Here is a 23,987-nt window from a genome sequence, read left to right on the forward strand (position 1 = left end):
CGATCTATAATCCTCTATAAAACAATCAAATCAAATAAACTATTCAAACAATAGAGGAAAATAAGACCAGTAATTTCAATCCTCGTACATTAACAGTCATCATAATATTATACAAGTAGTAATATACTATATTATTCGAGTAAGAATGTAACTCGCCATCTTATTAAAATTAAAAAAAAAATTGGTGACCCCCAAAATACAAAATCCGATTTGATTTCGATAACCATAAATAAAACTCGTAATATTAATAACAAACCGAAGGCCGCCTAAGGCTAACAAGAGGGCTATACTGAGAAATGCGATAAGTTATCAAATTTTGAAAGTTGTTAGTTGAGTTGAGGAACGGTGAGTTAATTCTAAAATATATAGCACTATATAAAATTGCCTTGAAAGTTAACCCCATAACGTATTAAACAAAATTATTTCATTATATTGAATCAAAACGGGTGCCTTGCTGACATGGCGGAATTAGTACTATTTGAAAACTTTTATACAGCTAAACTCTATAAAGAGACTCATGAAAATGCTGAGTGGGGAAAATCAAACAGTTGTGACACAATAAAATCTCATTGAATAAAAATCCAGTGGAATCCACAACGGGGAATCAAACGTGTTCGGAAACAGAAAAACGAATTCCAAAACGAATGATTATAAAATTTTCCCCAAAAAGAGCATATATGGCATATTGAATTTCGGGGACGAAATTTCTTAACAGGGGGAGAATGTGACATCCGTGGCAAAACCGAGTACACCTTAGTACTTACAAACTCGAATAAGCGTTTAACCGCTTATTGCGTAACGAACAAACAAATAACCAAACGGGTCTGGTTATGGTCCGGATATCCCAGGGTGCCATCTATAAGTGATATATGATTTATGCAAGCTAAAATATTAGTAATATGGCCTTAGTTCGATAGCAAACAAAACGAGGTACACTATATTCATTACGTAACAAGTAAACGATAAGTCGGTTAATTCGTAGTGCTTAAACGAGTAACCGACCGATACTAATTATGACCCGTATACATACTGAGGGGTCATATACGAGTTATATATATGTTATAGAGGCTAACATATTGATATTTAGGCCCCAGTACGTTTAAAACTCTTTAAACGAAAAAGGTTTCGTTTATCGATACGCTATAAGCTTAAACGCAATCGTTAATATCAAAACAAGCATTGTAGCATCCGTTAAGCCGAAAAAGATTTATAAAACACTTATATGACATGTTCTAAGCAATCCGTGAAAATATTTTGGAATTTTATAACGAGTCAGTATGTTTTTCTTATTTTACAAAAATAAGCTGAAAAACACTCGTTTTTGCGCTATTTCTCACACCCGAATTAATTTTCTTGCGAAAAACCGAACCCGAACTAAATTTAAAGTGGGCTTTTCATGTTTGGGCTTGTATGGTTAGAGTAATGGGCCAAAACAGCCCATTAAGGGGGGCCTCCATAATTGCGATCGGAATAACCCCACCAAACTTCACATTTGTTTTTTATACATAACTTATTCCTTAAGACTTATTATTCATTCTCATTTACAAACATTTGAAGTCCAAGCAGCTCCAACCCCTGCTCTATCAACTCCCCTTCAAAACCCTAAGGTAAGATCAAGTTTTAGGAAAATTTAACCAAGTTTGATTTATATAATTAACATATAAACATGTTTTAGTTAGTTTTAAACATGTTTAACCATCCAAAAACCCTAAAAATCAAGTAAAACCATGTTTTGATGTTAAACATGTTTACAAACCAGGAACATATACTTTTTTGGTCAAAAACGCGGATTAGAACATGAATACAACGTTTTTACGGTTAGAAAGTTCGGTTTGAACCCAAAACCGAAACCCTAATTATCAAGGCTGTTACATGGATGATTTATGCTTGGTTTGATGTTATATGATATGTAGATATACTGAGTTGGCAACCCGAGACCCGGAAAGTCGTTTAAGCTAGCAAAATTCATCGGAAACCGACAAGGTAAACCCGTAATACTCGTTTAGGGGCTGTTTAGTATTAGGTTGTGACGTGCTTGTTGTTAGCTTGTGAAAATTTGCAGGGACATTAGGGATCATATAAATGAGTCCCTGTTCAAATTTGGTAATTTTTTGATAAACGGAGAATATTTGGTGAATTTATTCCCGTTTATGAGCGTTTATTTGGGAAAAATAGCTAAACATGTTGAAAAATTATGAAACATGGTTTTGGAGTTTAATATGTGATGGTAAGATCACTGGTAAAGTTTGGGAATCATTGGAAATGTCTAAGTATGGTTTATGCAATCATGGCTTAACCGAATTTTAACAGCCGAAAAACGCACAAAAAGGCATTTTATCAAAAGATTTAGGTTCTGGAATTTTGCAGGGGCTATGTAATAACATTGAGGCCATTTGTAAAAATTATCGGATTTTTTGGAGGTCGTTTGATATAAACGGGCCATTTATTACACGATTATAACCTATTAAATGAATTTTTATAAATAAATAAATAATCATAAAATTTCTGAAAATATTTTTATAAAATTCTCCATGTCTTAATGTATTTTTACAAAAATTTACATAATTTATCTATAAGTACATATTTAGTTATGATTAATCAAAGATTTAAATTATAATTGTTTTAACGAAACCGGCAGTTTTGTGTTTAACGGACTGACTGGTATGTCAAAATGTCAAAAGTGGTCAAATATCATGTTTTTGAATGATATTGATAAAAACGAACTCTTTACGAGAATTCCGGAAAATTCGGGTGAATTATGCGCGTTTTGTATAATCAAACCCGTATGAAAACGGAAACAAACCTTGCGATCAAACCAGACACCGAAACCTTAAAATTCTTTCATAAATCAAATTATTTTATCAATCATTATATTTACTTAAGTTTTATGTGATCTTACCTAATCCCGAAACGTATAAACGATCAACTGAGCGCGGCTCAGGAAACGGTGAAACTGAGCCAAATCCAGTTTTAAACATTTCATAGTATACAACGTCACAATCTAAGACTATGGTCATGTTCTGGGCCTAACAGCTATACCCAGATTATCTATACAGCCCGACTTAGCTTGAACACTGTACTAGTATTAACGATACAATACCGTTTATAGGAATCAGGCTATAAACGAGGCATCTGACTTACTGATACGTAATTTCTGTGCGAACTACGATAAGGTGAGTTTCACGACCCCCCACTTTCTAAACTGTTTTACGAACTTTTGGGGTGGAAAGCATGTTTATACACGTTATCGATCTGAAAACGATTCGGGACATAGAATATCTGAACAATTATATATGAAAAGTCCCTACAAACATAATGATTGACTGCATGCTGATAAAGATGATTATTATCGTTGATTGATATATTAAGTGGAGATAATACGAATTTGCAAAACATAATGAAATTACCCGTGACAACAGGTTTATACAAACATGTTATGTAATGTTAAACATAACTAATTTTGGAGATAACGTGGTCTGTGATGATTATGGGGCTATTGTGGGCAGAAAGGGGGCCACAATAGTAATAAACTAAAGTTGAGTATGGCCTATGAGCCAAGTTCTGCTGCAACTTATAAACTAAAGTTGAGTATGGCTTATGAGCCAAGTTCTGCTGCAACTTATAAACTAAAGTTGAGTATGGCTTATGAGCCAAGTTCTGCTGCAACTTATAAACTAAAGTTGAGTATGGCCTATGAGCCAAGTTCTGCTGCAACTTACTAAACTAAAGTTGAGTATGGCCTATGAGCCAAGTTCTGCTGCAACTTATAAACTAAAGTTGAGTATGGCCAATGAGCCAAGTTCTGCTGCAACTTATTAAACGAACTAACTTGATTATGACATGAATGTTAAGAAAATAACGTGATTATGCGTATTGTGGGCGGATGGGGAGCTACAGTATTTGGTGATACGTGATAAATACTATATATGTATATGTGTCTATATACATGCTACGTGATTAGCCGTAGGAAATACTATGTGTAGAATATACTAATTATTTGCATGTACACTATATAATGGTTGAGTTTATGTGGAACCGTTGTGGGAGGAAGGGGGTCCACAGTGGTTGGTTAAACACAGAAATTGGAAACAGGTAATACGAACAAACAACCACGAATTTACCGAAATTTCAAATTTATATTATAAATTTACATGTGTGCATATGCACACACAAGGATACGGCTGTACATATTTATACAAACGTAAACACATATTTTTACATACGCGCGTACATACAAACTATGACTGTGTGGTACGCAGAACTGATTTCGTTAAACTTATGAAACTCACCAACTATTCGTAGTTGACCTATTTTAACATGCTTTTCAGGTAATCAGATATGAGAAGTAATTTCCTGTGCGTTACGTGTCTGATTGGTGAATGATGTCATGGGCATTTGAGTTAGAAGTAAAGTAATTGAAGAACCGGTTTGATTGTATCACCTAGTTTGTAAAAGATGTTAGAACGATATAATATATTGTAAACTAGTTAGTAATGTTTCTTTATGAACAATGTATTTGATACTAGTTGTATCTGTTGCATTTCCGTTTTACGCTTCCGCAATTCGCTTAACGGGGTGTGACACCAAGCTCTTTAGAAATTCATTCTCAGCTTGTAACTTGGTATTCTTCACCTTCTCTTCAACAATCATTTTCTTTAGACCATCAATTTCAGTCACATACCTTGACTGAGTTCTATAACGAATCATACAATCATCTTCAAGACTTCTAATCTTTTCTTCATTGATTATGTCACTTGCTTGATACCCATTAATCATGCTTTGTTTTCTAAAGAATTCACTTTCCAACTTACCTACTTTCACATTCAATGCATCAATTGTTTCAAGTAAATCAGTTGTAGAGATTGAAGGTACCTATGAAGAAGAAGATTCGGCCTCATTTTCAATCTTTACCATCAATGCAACATTGGCCTTTGTGATGTCATCTGCATAATCACTCCAATCAAAATTCCCTTCTTGTTGTGCAGCAAGTGCTACATTCCCTTGGTTTCTGGGTTGATTTTGATTACTTCTATTGGGGTTATTGGGAGCAGTTTGGGGGTTCTGGTATCTTTGGTAGTTCTGGTTCTGGGCACATCTTACTGATTATTCATTTGTGGCAGCTGGTAGTTGTTGAAATTGGGATTGTTTTTGTAATTGTTGTTTCTTTGCTGGTTCTGCTGGTATTGCAACTGATTTCTTGGTTGTTGGTTCTGGTATTGATTAACTTGGAAGTTTCTAGGCTGCTTGCATTCTCTCGCAAAGTGTCCTGATTGCTGGCAATTGTAACGGATTTCCTTAAACTTATCAAATCCAATCCTCTCATTTGGACCAGACACTAAAGATCTTCCAGTCCTATTAAATAGCCTCTTGCTTCTGAGTGCCAGCATTGCAGCCTGCCACTTCAAGTCATGTCTTCAAGATCATCAGCATCAGTCTGTTCCAAATCATCTTAAATGACACTTGTGTGGACCATGTTTTTGGCCACAAATGAATTGTAAGACTCTGTAAACATAGAAAACAATGCTTGAGTTTCACTTCCTTGAACATTGTTTCCACCAGCATAAGGTGAATGTCCGCTTGCCATGGAGGCAGAATCATTGTCATCTATGAGTTGGACATTAAACCTTGACTGGCTTCCTTGGTTACTTGAACTACCACCAACAAATGCTTTAGGTATATCAACACCATGTTCAGTAGCTTATTCTATGATTGGGATCTGTTGTTGGTTTTTGGAGGGCAAGTTTCCCATAGGTGCAATAAGAGCATTAGACACCAGGAAACATGGCTTATCTTCCTTTATCATTTCGTTCTCAATCATCTCTATCTCAGCAGCTTGTAGAAAGCAAATTACATCATCCAACTTGAGTTGTTCAAAATTTGGTTTCTGAAGGATGAATTTGTTAGCTGTATACCACTCCTTTGGCATTGAAGACAACAATTTAGTGTTCAAATCAAAGTCTGTCATTACATAATCAATGGTTCTCATGTCATTCACAATAGCTAGAAACGTATCAAGAATTGATTTCAGTCTTTCTCCATCTTTATACTTGAATCTCTCAAGTTGTTGCTTGAGTCTTCATTTCTTGATGTTTTTCATCTCAAAATTCCCTTCAAAGATCTCAAGTATTGCATCATACATAGCTTTAGCTGTTGGATGATGTGCAACCTTAGTTAAAATTTCCCAAGACAGGCCCAGCTTGATCATAGCTAGAGCCAAGGGCATCCACTTTCTCATCCTATCACCAACGGCTTGGTTAGGATTTGCACCTTCAGCCACATATGGACCATTCCTAATGGAGTTCCACAAATCAAAGTCATTATAGCACACTACAGCCTCAAACAATACCTTCCACTTGATGAAATTTTCCTATCCGTACAACCTAGGAATTTTGTTAGTGGAAACCTCTTGCTCTTTAAGACCAGACGTATTTATGGTATTTTTTTAAGTGATTTTTAAGAAAACGGAGAAAAGGTTCAACATATTCAAAAATAAAATTTAAAAATTAATCAGATCTGAGAAGTAACTCTTCATATCTGATGTTTCAGATTTGATTGGAACAAGATTTAGTAATAAAAATACAAACTTTAAGTTAAAAATGAGTGAAAGAAAACACCAAATATTGCAGATCTAGAAGAATAAAGAAAAACAGAGTTGTTGATGTCAGAAATCAATGAAACAGTACTCAGCTCACGTCATTCTTCATCTTCAATCAATCAACAATAAGCAACGATTCTTCACCCAAACAGCAACGAACAAGCTCAGATACCACTTGTCGGTCCCGTAAATCGATCACTCAAACTCACAATAAATGTCACAACCTACATAGAAACTGTGTCGACAAGAAGGTTGATGACTGTGCTATTTAGGGTAAGAACAAATGTCTATTAACAGCGGAATCACTAACAAACAGGATTGTTGCTTAAAGACTATTAAATATAGCAAACACAAACAATAACTCAAAAGATTTCCATTTATAGAAATGTTTCATACAAATGTAAATCGATTTGGTTTCTTGTAAGGAATGTTTATCCGTACTAATCTTAGGACAGCCGTCAAACTCAATCAGGAATATTCATTAGGTCTGAAAAGTGTAAAGTGGCAAAATCCGTGGTAGGCGTGCCCTAAAATATTCTATTTATAGGCCTGCCACCACCTGACAATTGTCATTCCCTTTTAGAAACCCTAATGATTTGTACATAATCATATTACATATTCAAAAACATTCTAAGTGTACAAACAGGTCTTCGGGCACACTTTATGCCATTTGCCTTCTTCGAGCAAACCTGGTAACCTTGAAGTGTGCTGGTGAACAGTTCTCCGTGTAGACTTTACTTAGAGCATTTTCCTAAGAAAATACTCACCTAGCAGACTTCAATCTTCTTGGCCATAGCAAACTTTGCTCGATATGGTCCTACGAGCAAATTGTTCTTCATGAATCCATTCAACTTTTTGTTAAAGAATAACTTATTAAGCAAAACAAAGTGTGATAGGAACACTGTTTGACCTGTGCTGGTAGCACTGTAGCTTGCTTGGAGTTGAACCTTGCTGCATAAAGTACTTAGTATATTTCTTGATCACTTTCAACAAGCATTCTCGGACTACTATTTATTAATCAAACCTTGCTAGATCTTCCAAATACTTGGCTTCAAAAGCTTAGTTTGGCCAAGAGTTTGCTGGAAAGAAAACTGTGATTGACATGAAGAACACCTTTGCTAGACAAAGTGAAACCTTCTCGGATCATCACTTAAGAAGACTTCATGAAGATAACCTTTCCCGATATGCAAAATACCTTGCTAGGACAAGTAAAACCCTGCTCGGATGTCCAAGTGTACTCGGTATCCATACTTAGCCATTTTAGAAGAGTGTTGAGAAGATTCCAATCTCCCTTGATTTCCTTTAAGTCATTTCATGTCAAATCTTTGACTCAACAACAGAGCTTAAGTGTGTGTTTTGGATGGTATATGGAGTGGATGAAAATGAGGGAATTAATGGATAATAATGATACTTAAACCATGTGTCATGGGCCTAAGCCCATGGTATTTCTCCTTTCCTTATTAACCCAAGTCCATTACCCATATTACTTAACCCAACACAAGCCCGACTCATAATAACTCATATTTTTATTTTATTAACCGAAATGAGAAATCGGGATGTTACAAAGTGAAAGGTTCGCTTGAGTTTCAACTTTCAAGTGGGTTGAAGTCATTGAAGTTTTACATTTTTTTTGGATCTTCGTAACTAGTAATAATGAATTCGCATTTGGTATAAAGGATTTCAAAAGTTAAGACTGTTGTATGTGATACCCTTCATTTTTCTTCTTAGTCGTCAACTGTGTTATTTCAATTTTCATTTATGAAAATGAGTCATTTAAGAAATAATTCGATTTGTTTTGGCTCGGGTCAAAATGAGTCATTTTAAAAGGGTGTCATTTTAGTTCTGGTCCACGAGTCAATATAAAAAGGTATTGATTTCCACATGGTTTCAACGGGTCTTTTTAAATTGTACAAATTTGTTTTGGGTCATAACTAGTCAATTTTAAAAGATATCGATTTAGTTCAGGTTAAAAAAGGTCATTCTTAAAATGTAACGATTTGATTCTGGTCAAAACATTTCAATATAAAGAGGTTTCAATTTGGTTATGGTTCTTAAATGGGCTTTGGAGGTGTTTCAGTTTATTAGGGTGCAAGACTTTTCACATGAAATGTAAAAACATTTTTCGTAGTCAATATATTTGTTAGATTGGTATATGAATGTTAATGTCATCAACTGTGTTCCCGGTCCAGGAAGAAAAGAAGCCCGGATTATTCTTGGATGCTTATGGGGAATCTTTCCTGGATGCTTATTTTCTGATTTGTTTGCTTTCCAGACTAATGTTAGTGAAGTTTGTTTGTTTTGTGTTAATATTATTATTTAAAGTTTATAAAGTATATGTTTTAAAGTTTTAAATTTTCTTCGTAAATATTCTACTATGTCATTCTTTGTGAGTTTATGTATTTGAATACTTTGTTTTTGTATAAATATGAATTACAATTAAAAATCATGTTAATGTCTCAAAAAGTATATAAAAAATAACTTATCGTTTGAAATTATATGCGTTTAGTTGACGATTTTTATATTCTCGCTCGTGTCGTACACGGGTCAATAATCTAGTTTTTAATAATTAAAAAGTAATTTAGTAAGTAATAAAACAAGTAAGAATTAAAACAAATATGGTGAAAAACAATAGAAAAAAAAGACAACGAAAACTTAACTAAAAGTTTAAAGCAACCAAGTTAAATAAAAGTAAAGTTATAAAACAATTGAAAATAATGAAGAAGAAAAACATAAAAGCAACAGCTTAACTAAATAACCAAGTTAAAAAAATAAATTTATAATATTACAATTTCATCTGCATTGACTCTTGTACCCTGTGTTGGTGTGTCTGTACTTTGCTTTTTCTGATATTGGTTTGCCAGGTATCGTTGTCTAATGCTACGTGTCTCTTTTCTGCATTTTCTGTATATGTACAGTTAACTTTTCATTCTTCACATGCCACGTTACCTTTCTAATGATTTTCACATACCCCTCCCAATTATCACATATCGTCTTTTAATTTCAGTAGCCTCCGATTCAGATGGAGAGCGGCCGACCAATGGTTCAACCCTACACCTGTAGCTTCAGAAACGAACATCATATGCGGATTGACATGGTGGTGATGCCGGGTTCGATTTCAGAACCATTGGTGTCGATGGCGTGGTGGTGGCAATTCGGTAACGCTAATTCAATTATCTGAAGGGGTTAACGGCATTAGAAACAACGAGATTGTTATTCAGCCGTTACAAATTGAGGGTTGTTTTATGGCAGACGGGAACTGATAGACCCAAACACGAAGGTATAAACAACTCGCTTTCTGTTTATGAATTTATTAATAAAGAAATCAGAATACTCAAATAATGAAGGTTGCTTAAATTTTTTCAAAACTCTTATATATTTATTGAAATTTAAGACTTCAAATTTAGGGGTTTGATAAATTATTTATTTAATTATTAATGGATTAGAACAATCTTCCATTCAATGTTTATTTCAAATTTGATATTCTGTTTTGAGTTTAATGGCTATTTCATTTGAAGTCTTTGTTTATTTCAATTTTGATTTTTTGCATGGTGAAACATTATTGGGCAATTTGATTGCTTGATGTTTGTGTCTTATGCGATTAGTATGTTTGCTTTTGTAGTCCGAATGTGTAAGTAGCACATGAACAGCTTCGAGGTAATGAAAGTAGTACTCCTAATTTGGTGCAGGTAATGAAAGTAGTACTCCTAATTTGGTGCATCATTTGAGCTTGCCAATGCTTAAAGTTGTTAGTTGAGAAGAAATACGCGTTCCATATCAAGTTGTCGTTGCAAATGCAACGCAAGGGTTACACATTTCATGAGATTTTTTGACAACTGAAGGGACGTGTCTGTGATTTGGCTACAATTGCTTCTTGCATCTATGTAAACCTTAGTTTCGTCCTTTTCTATTTAATTTCATATGTTCTTTACAATATTAGTAATGCGATTTTTTTATGTAGGTACAACACACGAACCGGCAAAAAGGAGCAAAAATATGACATTAGTTTTAGAGACAAAAAATGGTATGTTGTGAAGAAGAAACATATATGAAGAAAGATTTGCGGAACTGTATATCAAAATTTAGTGGCTTGCTTCTGTAATTGTTTAATAAATTTGGCCATCAAAAAAAGAAAGATTTAATATCCCATATCTTCCTATGGAAGAGGATTAATGTTTTGGGAGCTCATTTTTCCATTTTAGTAAGCACACGTAACCCCTACTTAAGGTCACTACACTCCAAGAGCGCGATGACCTACTCAATGGGTTCTGTCAACAAATGTATGCTTCAAAGTAGACATTGCATTTTGATGTGTGCGATCCTCAGGGATTCGATATCCATGAATGTTGTAAGTTGGATTTGGTTGCCTCGACTTAAAAGGGCAGTTTGACTTTAATACTTTCTCGTCATTGAATTAAGAACATATGAGACGTAATTAAGACGCCCCCGTGGGGGATTAATCGTCATGTAAATACCGCCGCATCACGACGGGTTTACCTACTTTTTAAAATAAAAAACAAGGGAAATTGAAGAAGCAAGGATATTCAGATAGTGCATATGACTTAGAACTATATTTACCATCAACAAAAAAAACAAAACAAAACACGTGTACATCAATGATCATGATTTAGTAACTAAATTTTAATAAAATAATATTAAACTTACAGTGACGGTATATATTTCATGGATACTTGGTCGACATGCGAATGCCGAATACTTAATACGAATGGAGTTTATTTCTAGATTTTACTCCACCACACAACTTTATTGCCTTAGGCCGTTTTCTTGCTTTCTTTCCTCGTATTATTAATTTAGGGCTCCAATATGGTCTTGGACTCTTGGTATGCTTAACATCATTTATTACAAGGCATCGTACTTGGTACTCTTCACACCAGCTCGTTTATGGCTAAATTCCAACTAAAAGGGCATGTTTTAAGGGCTCGTTTAGGACAAATTTGTGACTTCTCAAATCTACTAAACCCGAACTATTAGCATGCATGCCAAATTTTATCTTCAAACGAGCTCATTTAACTAATCTTTTTAACTAAAAGTATCTCGTATGAAACCGGGTTAAATCTTGAATGTGGAGCGAGCTTAGAGCCTTGTAGATTCCTTTTTGTTCTTGATGTAGATGACACATAACGAGCTCCAAATCTTTCTTTGCAATTTCCGAAAAATTAGAAAGAATGTAGAATGTGTGTTTTTCTATGGTGTATGTGAAAATGAAAAGTATGAGATCTAGGGTTTTAAGGAGGAGTTTATAGGGTTTTTAACTAGGGTTGTGTGACGGTTCGGAACCATGAGAACCTAACCGGAATCGGAACCGAAAATGAGTGAAAAATATAACTGGAACCGGAACTGAAACCTCTTATAGTACACCGGTTCGGTTCTAGAACCGGTAAAGCCGGTTCTTGCTAATCGGTTCTGGCCAGAACCGGTTCGATCGTTTATTTATAAAATGAGTTTTGCAAACTTTGCAAATTGTAAAAAATTTTTATAGAATTTTATGTCTTCTTTTACGTTAAACTAATTTAGATTACAACATGAACATCAGTTATCTTTTTTATTAAAACCTAATTATTGAAGTTAAATAAATCATTAGCAACGATAGATTCATGGAAGATCATATCATTTTATATTAAATTACCTTAATAGCTTAAATAATGGTTGTTAGGTCTTGAACGTAAAGAAAGAAAATTTGAATTAAAAAACGACTGAATAGATGCCGTTTAATAAGTAACTCTATAAAAAATGAGGATTGGTAAATTTATTTAAAACGTTTTTAATATTCTGGCTCTTCAGTTACAAGTTTAGAACCGCTGGTTTTACCCGGAACCGAACCGGGAACCATTTAATGCAAGTTCTGAGCACCGAGAACCGTTAGGTAATATACATAGAGCATCGGTTCGGTTCCTTTCCCTTGGTTCTAGCGGTTCCGAACCGTTTTTTGCTCACCCCTATTTTTAACTACACGCATATTGACTCTCCAAGCTTATTTAATCTTATGTGGCCATCTCTGAGAATTTAAATACCTCGGCCGAGCAAAAATAAAAAGGCCCGTATCCTTAACGAAAATTTTTTATTCGCTAGCGTACATGGATAAAACTTCTACTGACTGGTTTATTATAAACAGAAACTATTCTTAGTCTGTACTTATCTCAAAAACAATTGCAAATAACCTTATTTTTAACACCAAAAAACATATATATGTAATATATATGAAAAAGCTTGTGTCCCCGAACCTTATGTGCCCCGGTCGATGATGCAGCTCGCATACCCTCCGAGCCTCCCATGCTTATGTCAATAAAATCTATGAAGGCTAACTCTAATTAGTCCATATTAACGTTTACTATTTAAAATAAATAATAACTCCATAAATTTAATAATAATCCTTATTGTTATCTATACTATAAATAATGTGACAGTGAAGGGCAAATTAAGACAGTGATTTTAAGTACTTTATAAATTTTCAAGCATATGATACAAGTTTAAAGAAGGACAAAATAGTCTTTCTAGCATAAAAACTCAAGTGAATTCCATATTTTTTCAAAATATTTACAACATTTACCCCTAAACTTTAATAAACTTTTGTAAAATTAAACAATAGTTACAACTTTGATCCTTCATCTTTTATGCATATATTCTTTATATTTTCACAATTAACCCAAATTCCTCCGCGATTTTTATACGATCATAACTTTTTTGTGCGTTAATATTTTTGTTTTAAATTGCACTATAAAAACGCGCATTTAATTCTCTTTAATTTGAGTAAGATATTGTCATAATTTTTTTTTCAGTTAAAAATAACATTTTACGTACATGTGTTTATGGTTCGGTTTTGATGGTTAAATTAAACCGTGAACCAAGCTGTTAGTAACGCTTTTGTCGCCGAAAATTAAAACGGGACCGTTGAAAATTTAACCCAACAAAACCAAACCATTCGCAATGGTTAGGTTCCGGTTTTGTTTGTACTTCGATACTAAATTAAGTTTAAAATAAGAATTATTAATCTACCTATACCAATAAACAGTTTCACGATTTCAAACGGAACAGTGAACGCTGATAAATCTATTACGTGATTATCAAGGTTTGTATTTCCTACTGTATCGCGCGGGCATTCGTCTAATTCCTTATAAATTCTCGGATTTTACACGGTTATAACTTTTGATAATGACAGTTAAATTAGTGGAAACCCATCAATTAACATAACTCCACGAGTGGAACCTTAGTTACCATTATGAGCGCGATTGTCACTAAAACTTACTAGTAATTGAGTTTGTTACCACTTCAGTTCAATTTGCGATTAGTAGTAACTTATCTTTAATTCTCACTGATGGACTAAATTATTATTGACCATAGTTACCATCGATTCTTAGATCATGAGTAGTTATAAAGCCTAACCCCCAGGAATTTTACGTCACGTGACGCCAAGTTAGAGTTATGGCTTTTTACAAAAACAGGGTGTAATCATAAATCCCGTGTCCCAGACATTATGCGTCAAGTGGCGCCCAGTCAGTATTCATTTTATTTGTTTTTTAAATAACAATTCATTTAAATAATTAAATATAAAATTAAAAAAACTACATTAAAATTAAAAAATACCTTAAACTCACAAATAAAAACTAAATTAAAATAAAAAATACAATAAATTAAAAAAATAATAATAAGACTACTACATGTATTTTTTAAAAATTTTATCTTGCCGAACTGCTTTTAGAGATAGGACTATCGGGTCGTCTTCGGTTAACTCATTTGATAAAATCTCGATGTCGTTGTCCAATTCAGTCCTTTTAAGCACTTCAACGACGTCCAAATTTACTTGAAGACGTTGGGCTCCAAGTTCTTGTATACCTTTGAGTCGAATTTTCATTTGCTTAAAATGACTTTCCATTTCGGCATTCGAACCTGTTGCCGACGACGACGCAGCCCCTTTCCCCTTCCCTTTCCCTTGCTTCTTCTACCCCCGGTCGAGGCATCTCGCTAATATCCGCATAAGGATTCCCGGCTTCATTATCGCTTAGGTTGAAGTTTCGAGCGTCGGAACGGGGCGTGTCTGGATTAACCGAAGACGATGTTTTAGACTTTTTTTACACAGACCACCTTCGGCGTTGGCCTCCATTTTGGGTGAAACCACAAGTATTCTTTCCAAATGCCAAAGTAATTTAAGCTCCCATTGACCTTATGTTGATACTATGTCAACGCTTTTTCCATGATTTCCGCGTCCGAGACACCGCTACTCCACGTTCGAACCATCCTAGAGTAAACCGTATGGAAACCCGTGCATTTGGTGTTTATGTCGTTCCATTACGACAGTAAAGGATCATTTATCGACGCGAGTCCCCGCCATGTTCTTTGAACAACTCTTAATTTTGTGCCAAAATATCCCCGTTTTTTAATAGTTCGCTAAAAAAATTAAAACATTACAAGTTCAATGCTTGTTCTAAGAAATTTAAAAAATATATTTATTTATTAAAAACTTACCGCATAGGGGATCTTCCAATACATCACACCAAGCATGCGCACATAGTACGTACTCGTCGATACTCCACGATATGGTGTTCTTTTTAGCCCGAGCATCGTCCGCGGGCTTCTTTGCGTGTTTTCTCGGACATCCACGTTGGCTCGAACCGTCGACGGTCTCCGGGACGGGTTGTGGCTCTGGTTTTATTTGTGTCTCATGCACGAACCCGTTGTCGGGTTGTGAACCCGAACCGGAAAAATGTTTGTGGTTGGGTTTTGGAAACCGAGCGTCGTATTTGGTAAAGGGACTCCGGAACTTAGATATGCCATGTACGTGCCCATTTGTGCTTCGAACGGATACGGGGATTATGGGACGGGGACGGTTAGCATCGGGGCGGTAGATGGGTTTGGTTGAGGATTTTGGTTGCTTGCGTTGCCTTGACGTGCAAATTGACCGAAACCGAGAATATTTTGGTTGTTATTCGGAAATATTTTGGTAGTATTGTAGTAGAAATAATTGTGTAAAACTATATTTGGTAGAGAAGTGGTAGAAAGGAATGTGTTAAAAAAATGAGGTTTAGATTTGTTTTTATAGTATAGATTTAGTTAATAAAAAGTTTTTTTTTTAAATCCCAACGGCTCCCCCCAACGGTAACCCAACCCCAACGTATAGATTTTTTGAATTTCGAACCCATTTTCTGCGTTTTGTGTAAAACGCCCAAAAGCGAACAAGCCAAAACGCCAGGGGGTGGTGTGCCCCCAACGTTATCAACCAAAACGCCTCCAAAACTCACAGACTACGGATGGTCTTAGTACCAAATTACTATTAGTAATAAGTTCATGTTGATGGTCATTTCCATGTAACTTTTCATCACTCATGCAATTCTTAAGTGGAAGAACAAACATATTATTTATATATTTATTTATATGGTCATTATTATCAGTTAAATAATAATAGATCATAAATTGGATGTGCCTCAACCTCACTATCTTCAATTTATATGAGAGATATAAGGGATGACCCTGGCAGGGGTCGAGTCCTGATCTCACCCGGTTTTACCGGCTCTTCGCTGTCGTGCCATTTGGCGGGCGTGGGGGTCGGGTTTTATCCGGTGAATCTCTCAATAGGTGGACTGCTAGGGGCTCCGTCCGTCCGGACTAGTCGCCGGCTCGGGCTACCTTTAACCAATGGGGACCGCGTACAAAGTACCCGGCGTTACTTAGTTGGTCGTTCAAAAAAATAATAATAATAATAGATCAAAACAATAAAACATTACCTTATTATATTAGTAGGTAATTATTGATGAACATTATTACCTTATTAACTAATAAAGGGGTTCCTAGTTGACTCTATATAAGGGGCAGAATAATATTAACATCATAACAACACACATAAGAGAGTATGTAACATTCCATATCAGTCGGAGAAAAGAACAAAATCTTCTTTATAAGAATGTAAATACCTTACCCCATCATATTGCGTTTTGGGTGCTCAATGGTAGTGGATGAGAGGAGAAAACTTCACTATTAAGTGCGCTCAGGTGAGTGTAGTATAAGGATGGGTGACCTCCACCACCTTGTCAACCAAAAGGGAATCTACGAGGCGATGGTGGTGTGAATGGTTCTGTTAGAAAGATCTCAATTTTTGCCGTTGAGTTTGATTCTGATTTCGTAATTTGTGCCGTATTATTTAGTATTGTGAATGGTTCGATTTGGGTAAGTTTTAGGCTTAAATCGAACCAAAAACCAAATATATGGTTTTTGAGTTTTCCAAAATCGTACAGGTTTTGGCCTCAAACTGAGAAAAAAACCTTAGTTCTTGTTTGATGTGGTTGTATTTACACGCGAAGCCACTGAACAACAACGAAGACGCGGGGGGGAGCTATAATCTAGAAGACGTCTGGTGATTCTTTGACCATTCTATAACAACCCTTTACTTTTGATTCTGTTGCAGACTCAACATCTACACATGCGAGTTGCTCATAATTTGTTTGTTTGCATAGAATTTAGTATAATCTTTTTGCTGTGTTCTTTTTACTCAATTATCTATACTAATATAATATATTGCTTTGATGGTGGAGCCATTTTGGCTTATGTCAAAACAGGTTGTAAACAAACTGAATTTTTAGTCGTTTAAAAAGACTATTAATTTTGCTAGGGGTTAAAAGGAGTTATAAGCAAAATGAGTTCGAGTTGTTAAATAGAATATTAACTTTTGTGCGGGTTAACCAGTGTCAGTTACGCGTACATGGTGTTTGTTACACGTGTTTAATGTTGGTTACGTGCGTGGAGGAGATTACATGTTTTTAATGTCGGTTACGTGCATTAAGGCGTCTGTTGCGTGTGTTTAAATAGCTACTTCGTTTAGTCAATTTGATATAGACATTCAAGATGCTTAGTCATTACTCATTATCATTAACCTTTTTTGTTTTGTATAACTATGGTTGGTATGATAGTTACAAGTTCATAACTATGATTTAACATAGATACTAGAAGTAATGCATGTTGCTGGTCAAAACTAAGTATCATATATAAATTTTCTTGAAATTAATATATTACTCATCTTTCCAAGCACGAGAGCCATGTCTTAGGGTATAACACATAGAATTGTGATAAACAACATCATAGATACAATTGCTGATAAGCATTAAAGTCAGAATTATGGTTCATTTTTTCGGAGAAATCATATACTGTAACCGCTGAGTTCAACAAGTTGTTTAGAGACAAAAGCCTGTTCATAAGAAAGATAGGGTTCCAAGACAAATTAAGCAGGTGCATTTAAATTAAGTTTTTTATATATTATTAATGTTGTATATTTATTATAAGATGGTTTGAATTATTGTCTTTCCAAATTATGTTATCTGTAGATCATAGTCGCTTAGGTGAAACAACTTACTTAGCTACGGGGGTACACAGATCACATGGTTGAAGATGCTAATGTTGTTTCATTTATTTTATTGGTTCGGGGTAAGTTTTAGTAAATAATAATGATAAATCTTTAATAATAGTAGGTTGTGTAATATCAAACTTGGTGATAGGTTCATGGAATCATGGTCCCGGGGCGGGCATTGACACCTTGTGTGTCGGGCCTTCTTATGTGAATCGAGATGTATGTACTTAATACTTAGGTAGCGTTTGGTATGCAGGAATGAATGATAGAATGGAATGACCCATTGTGAGGGAATGAAAAATAGTGTGTTTGGTTGAACAAATGAATGGAATGACCCATTACCTAGTCCATTCCATTCCCTCTAAAATACCTCAATTTCATTCCATCCATACCCCATGTTTTTTTTCATTTCATTCCCTCATTCACACTACATCACCTCCACCATCCTCCCAACACCACCACCACCCAACATCAACACCCACCACCACCACCACCAACCACCGCCGCCACTGCCACCAGCCACCGCCATCGCTATCCACTGCCGCCACCAACCATCGCCATCGGTGCCAGCAACCCAGCACCTCCAGCCGCCCGCCGCATATATCAACCATCGCCTCACCATCACACATGCCGCCCACCGTCACCGCTGCCCAACACCGCCGCCACTGCCACCAATCACCACCATCGGCATTCACCGCCGCCACCACCCACCTCCACAAACCATCGCCATCACTGCCAGCCACCACCACCTCCAACCGCCCACTGCATCCATCAATCATCGCCCCACTATCACACACACCGCCCACCGTCACCGCTACCCACCACCACCTCCATTGTTACCGCCTCCACCACCTCCACCGTTAACGCCACGACGCCACCGCTCCAACCACGCCACCACCACTCACTACCATTTTAATTTTATTTTTTTATTTTTTCTTACCTACCAACAATACAAAGTAATGATTCATTTCATTCCCATGTGGTAACCAAACATTTCATTGGAATGGTAATAACCCATTCCATTCCATTACTCCGTCCATTCCATTCCGTCATCCATTCCATTACCCCTACCAAACATACATGTTTGGTTGAAAGGAATGGAGGGGGAGAAGGAATGAAATATACAAAGGAATGAAATGGATCATTATCATTCCTTTGTCTTGTTTGGTTAACATATGGGAATGAAATGAATAATTACTTTGTGTTGTTTGGTATCCGAAAAAAATTTTAGGAATGAAATAGAAATAATAAAAATATTCTTATCCCAAAATATATATTTTTTCACAAAAAAAAAAAAAAAAAATCTGAAATGACGACGGTGGTGGTAGCTCTGGAGATGAAAATGGTGGTGGCGGTGGCGACGGTGGTGATAGTGGCGGTCTGGCGGCGGGCTTGGTGATTGTGGTGGTGGTGGTCAAGCGATGGTAGCATTAGTAGTGATGGCGGTGGTAGGGTGGTGGTGGCCAGGTAGTGATAGTGGTGGTGGCGGTTATGATCGGGTGACGACGGTGACAATGGTTTCCGTGGTTATGGCGACGTTGGTGGCGGTGGTAGCGTTGGTGGTCTGGTGGTGGTGGTGGAGGAGGTGGTGATGGCGATGGTGGCGGTCAGGTGGCGGTGGCGGCGACGGTGGTGGCGGCGGCGACGGTGGTGGTGACGGTGGCGGTGGTGGTCAGATGATGGTGGTGGCTATGGTAGTGGTGGTGGTGGTGGCGATGGTTGTTGTTAGATGATCGTGTTGTTGAGAAAGTAGATTGAAGAAGGAATGGAATGAAAAAAAAGGAGGGTGGGAAGGAATGGTTTTGATGGAATGAGATTCCATGTGTAATGGACGATTCCATTTCATTGTGTAACCAAACACCTCTTATTTCATTCCCATGTAATGAATTATTCCATTCCGCCTGTCATTACTGCACAACAAACACTACAGTTAAAATAGAAAATTAAAATATTGTTTCGTGTTATTTATATTTTGTTTATAAGGAGGATTTCTTCTTTGTGTTGCATATGATTTAATCCGGAATGGAGGAACTTGTTGAGCTTCAACCTATTCTGGATGCTCATGTTCCGGTTATGAAATTCAAATTTGACGAATTCAATTGATGACCAGTGGACCTTTAAGGTGGACGGTTCGATGACCGGTACGATTATGAATAGAATTCAGGTTTCAAGTCTTCAAGTATTTAAGTCAAATTCATGTATCTTTGCCCATATATCTCCTTATCAGTTATTACTTTTATATTTGTGTTCCCTTCTGCAGGTGTCGGTAAGAGTCGTCTTCTTCTACGTTTCTCATATGGAAAGATGAAGTGATGTTTTCTCCTGATCATTCAACTCATATTCGAATCATTTAATTTGGGCCGATAATTTGACTTGTGCCAGTTTGATGCCAAGAAAGGTGTTGAAGCAATATGAAGATGAATTTGGGTGGATGGTGATGTATAGGCATATGAAGAATCAAGGTGTTCTTGAATGAAATTAATTTAGGTGATGTGAATGTACGGTTACACGCTAATTCATATATCCATACATATATTTTAAAAATATGCATGAGCTTCTAAATAATTAGTTTTACTATAAATGAACTTGATTGTATTATTTAAAAATGGTCCATCAATATTTATTTATATAGTAAATAATAGATAAATATTTATAACTTATATGGGTCTTGAATTCAGTTTTATTGATCCAGTTGGTCTTATGGATATTCTAGGTAACAAATACATCATCGCTAACACCCTCATACAATCTCGTCACAAAACGCGGGCTCCTCGGCTAGTTTAACACATGGGTTGATGCCAACCCTAAATCATCGGCACCCGCACAAACAAGAATTTGTCACCCTTTAAGAGATCGTTTTTCTAAATAAATTAATAAACCACAATTTTCGGCAAGATAATTGGGTATAATAGTTAAGCTAAAATATAAAGGGTAACAAAAATGATAAATGTGAGAAGGATTTGTGATCACACAAAAAACCCTTTAAAAAAATTTAAAAAATATAATAAAATAATCATAACTGATAATATAAATAAAAAAACGAAAAAAATTAAAAAACTAAAATGTTTCCACCATCATTCCCGTTAAAAAAATATACAAAAAAAATAAAAAAAAATTGACGAAAAGACACAATGGTGAGATCAAAGACACAATGACGAAAATGAACAAAATGCGCAATTATAACTAAAAAGACAAAATAGATCGCAAAATATAACGTAATTCCGAAAAAAATATAGCACAATGTTTAGTAATATAACACAATATGAAGAAAAAAAGACACGATGCCAAGAATAAAACACAATCAATGACGAAAATAAACACAAAACACAACGATAAACAAAAAGACACAACGACTTTTATCACTTACCATTGTGTTTTTTTATGAGAACGAGAAAGGCGGTGAAAACATTTTTGTATTTTTACTTTTTACATTTTTTTTTATTATATTTTGAGTTATGATTTTTTTAATTATTTTAAACAAAAATTAATGAGATTTTTTGTGTAGCTAGAAATTATTCTCATACTCCTCGTTTTTGTCTCCCTTCATAAAATACTTGAACCTTTGCGACAATAACATTTACTTTGAATACGGTCTTAATAATAAGTACAATAATATAACAACATACTAAAATATGACTGCATAAGTGAATAAAATAACCATGATTTTCAATTACGTTTTTTATATTGGGTCAAGTTATTCTATAAATTGAAACAAAAATGAGAAAATTGAGAAGAATTTGTAGCCACATAAATAAACCACTTAAAAAAAATTAATAAAAAAATCATAACTCAAAATTTAATTAAAACAACGAAAAAGTAAAAACATAAAAAATGTTTTACCATCTTTCTTGTTCTAAAAAAATAAAATAATTGTGAGTGAAAAAGATCATTGTGTCTTTTCGTTATCATTGTGTTTTGTGCTTATTTTCGTCATTGATTTTGTCTTTTTTTCTTTATATTGTTTTATATTACTCAACATTGTGCTATATTTTATTTGGCATTGTGTTATATTTTTGCGATCTATTGTGTCGTTTTTTAGTTATAACTGTGTCTTTTTTTAATTTTGTCATTATGTCTTTGATCTCGGCATTATTTCTTTTCATCCATTTTTTTTAAAGGGAATGATGGAGGAAACATTTTAGTTTTTTTATTTTTCGTTTTTTATTTCTATTTTGAGATATGATTTTTCTAAGGGGTTTTTTGTATGGTCACAAGTTCTTCTCACACTTATCATTTTTTTCTCCATTTGTATTTTAACTCAACCCCCTTCTTTTACCATACTTTTTATATATGTAACACTAGTTTTTATCCCCTGTATTATGGGGTTGTTTTACATTAATCATTTCTAATATTTATGTAAAGCCCTGGTCCCGGTATCTTACTTTAGCATTGGATTTACTAATAAACACAGTTCTAAATATCAGAGTGAATAAAAAGTTTCGCGAAAACATTAAATTTCAACAATAATTACATAATCATCCAAATCTTTTCATAACAATCAAAGTCTTCTAAATATGCCAACCTCTTTAGTCCAATGTATGTGTCTTCATTCAAGCTAGCTGTCTTAGCCTGTTCACATGCGTGCATACTAAAAGTCAGCTACGCTGAGTGATTTCTAGTTAATCATGAAACATACATTTCATACACATACTTACATATACGCATCCGAAGACATATATTATATACTTAACCTGCTATCTTTCATGTGCACTTACATACAGTTCTTTTTGCATACATACATTTTTTCATACTTTCATACTACCTGAATAACTATCTTTACCATCTCATATATTAGTAGAGTGTGGTCCCTTCTATCTCAGATATTATTAGAGACTAGTCTCTTCTTTCCATACAACTATTCATGCATTTCATTATATATATATAAATATTTATATATAGGATTGATTTCTTTTGAGAACCGCTTTGAGTTTTAAGAACTCAATGTAACAAATTTTTTTACACATGTTTAATACGTAAGTATAAGTAATCAAAAAATTACAGTATTTTTTTACACATCGAATCGACAGATTACACATGTGTAACTAACATTTAAACTCGTGTAATCATCAATAATACTTATTATCTCTCCTGATTAATTTTTTAATTAAATTTATTCTCAGCCACATATTTCATACTCATGTAATTAAATGTGTGGTCCATATTGAGTTCTTAAAGTCTTACAACTCATCAATGTTCTCAAAATATCCCTCATATATATATATATATATATATATATATATATATATATATATATACTCTTAACCTTTTCCATATCATTCATCAAACACACACTTACCACTTAAAGTAAGTGTATTAACTAATCACATCGAGTATGCACACAGCCACGAAAACGTAAAATGAAAATGGGGCTAGAAACTCACATGTGTCGTGTTTCTTTCTAAGTTTATGGTCACACCTCTTCTCAGCAGGGCACGACTAATTGTGTAACAATTAACAAGCTTCACTTAACTACTCCTAGTTACATCACATTTCTAGGTTAATGAAATCCCTAGCTCACTCGATTCGTTTTATCTCCAAATGAATTGAGTTTCTCCAGAACTCGATTCAAACATGGTTTTTCGTGTCGTTTCTTCCTAATCACATCCGCACATCCCGTTATGCCCCGTTATAATGATAAAACGTTGGATTTACTCATAAACACATTTCTAAATATCAGAGTTAATAAAAACTTTTCGCGGAATATAAAACTTCAACATATATAACATAAACATTCATATCTTTTCATAACAATAAAACCTTTATCTTTAAACATAATAAAAAAACTCATAATTAAACATCACAACATTTTTCTAAAGATATCAGCCTCTTTAGTCCAACTCCATGTGTCTCCCTTCAAGCTAGTTGCCTTAGCCTATTCACCTGTGTGCATACTAAAAGTTAGCTATGTTGAGTGAGTTATAGTTAATCAAGTAACATACAATACATACTTAACCTGCCTTACTTTCTTTTGTCCATTCATAAGTATAAACCTTCATTCTTACTTTCATACTTTCATATTTCATCTTACTTTACATACATACTTGT

Source organism: Bidens hawaiensis, unplaced genomic scaffold, assembly GCF_021521415.1.
Source record: "Bidens hawaiensis isolate Kalapana, Puna unplaced genomic scaffold, B.hawaiensis_p1.1 tig00008105_1, whole genome shotgun sequence".
Taxonomy (NCBI): Eukaryota; Viridiplantae; Streptophyta; class Magnoliopsida; order Asterales; family Asteraceae; genus Bidens; species Bidens hawaiensis.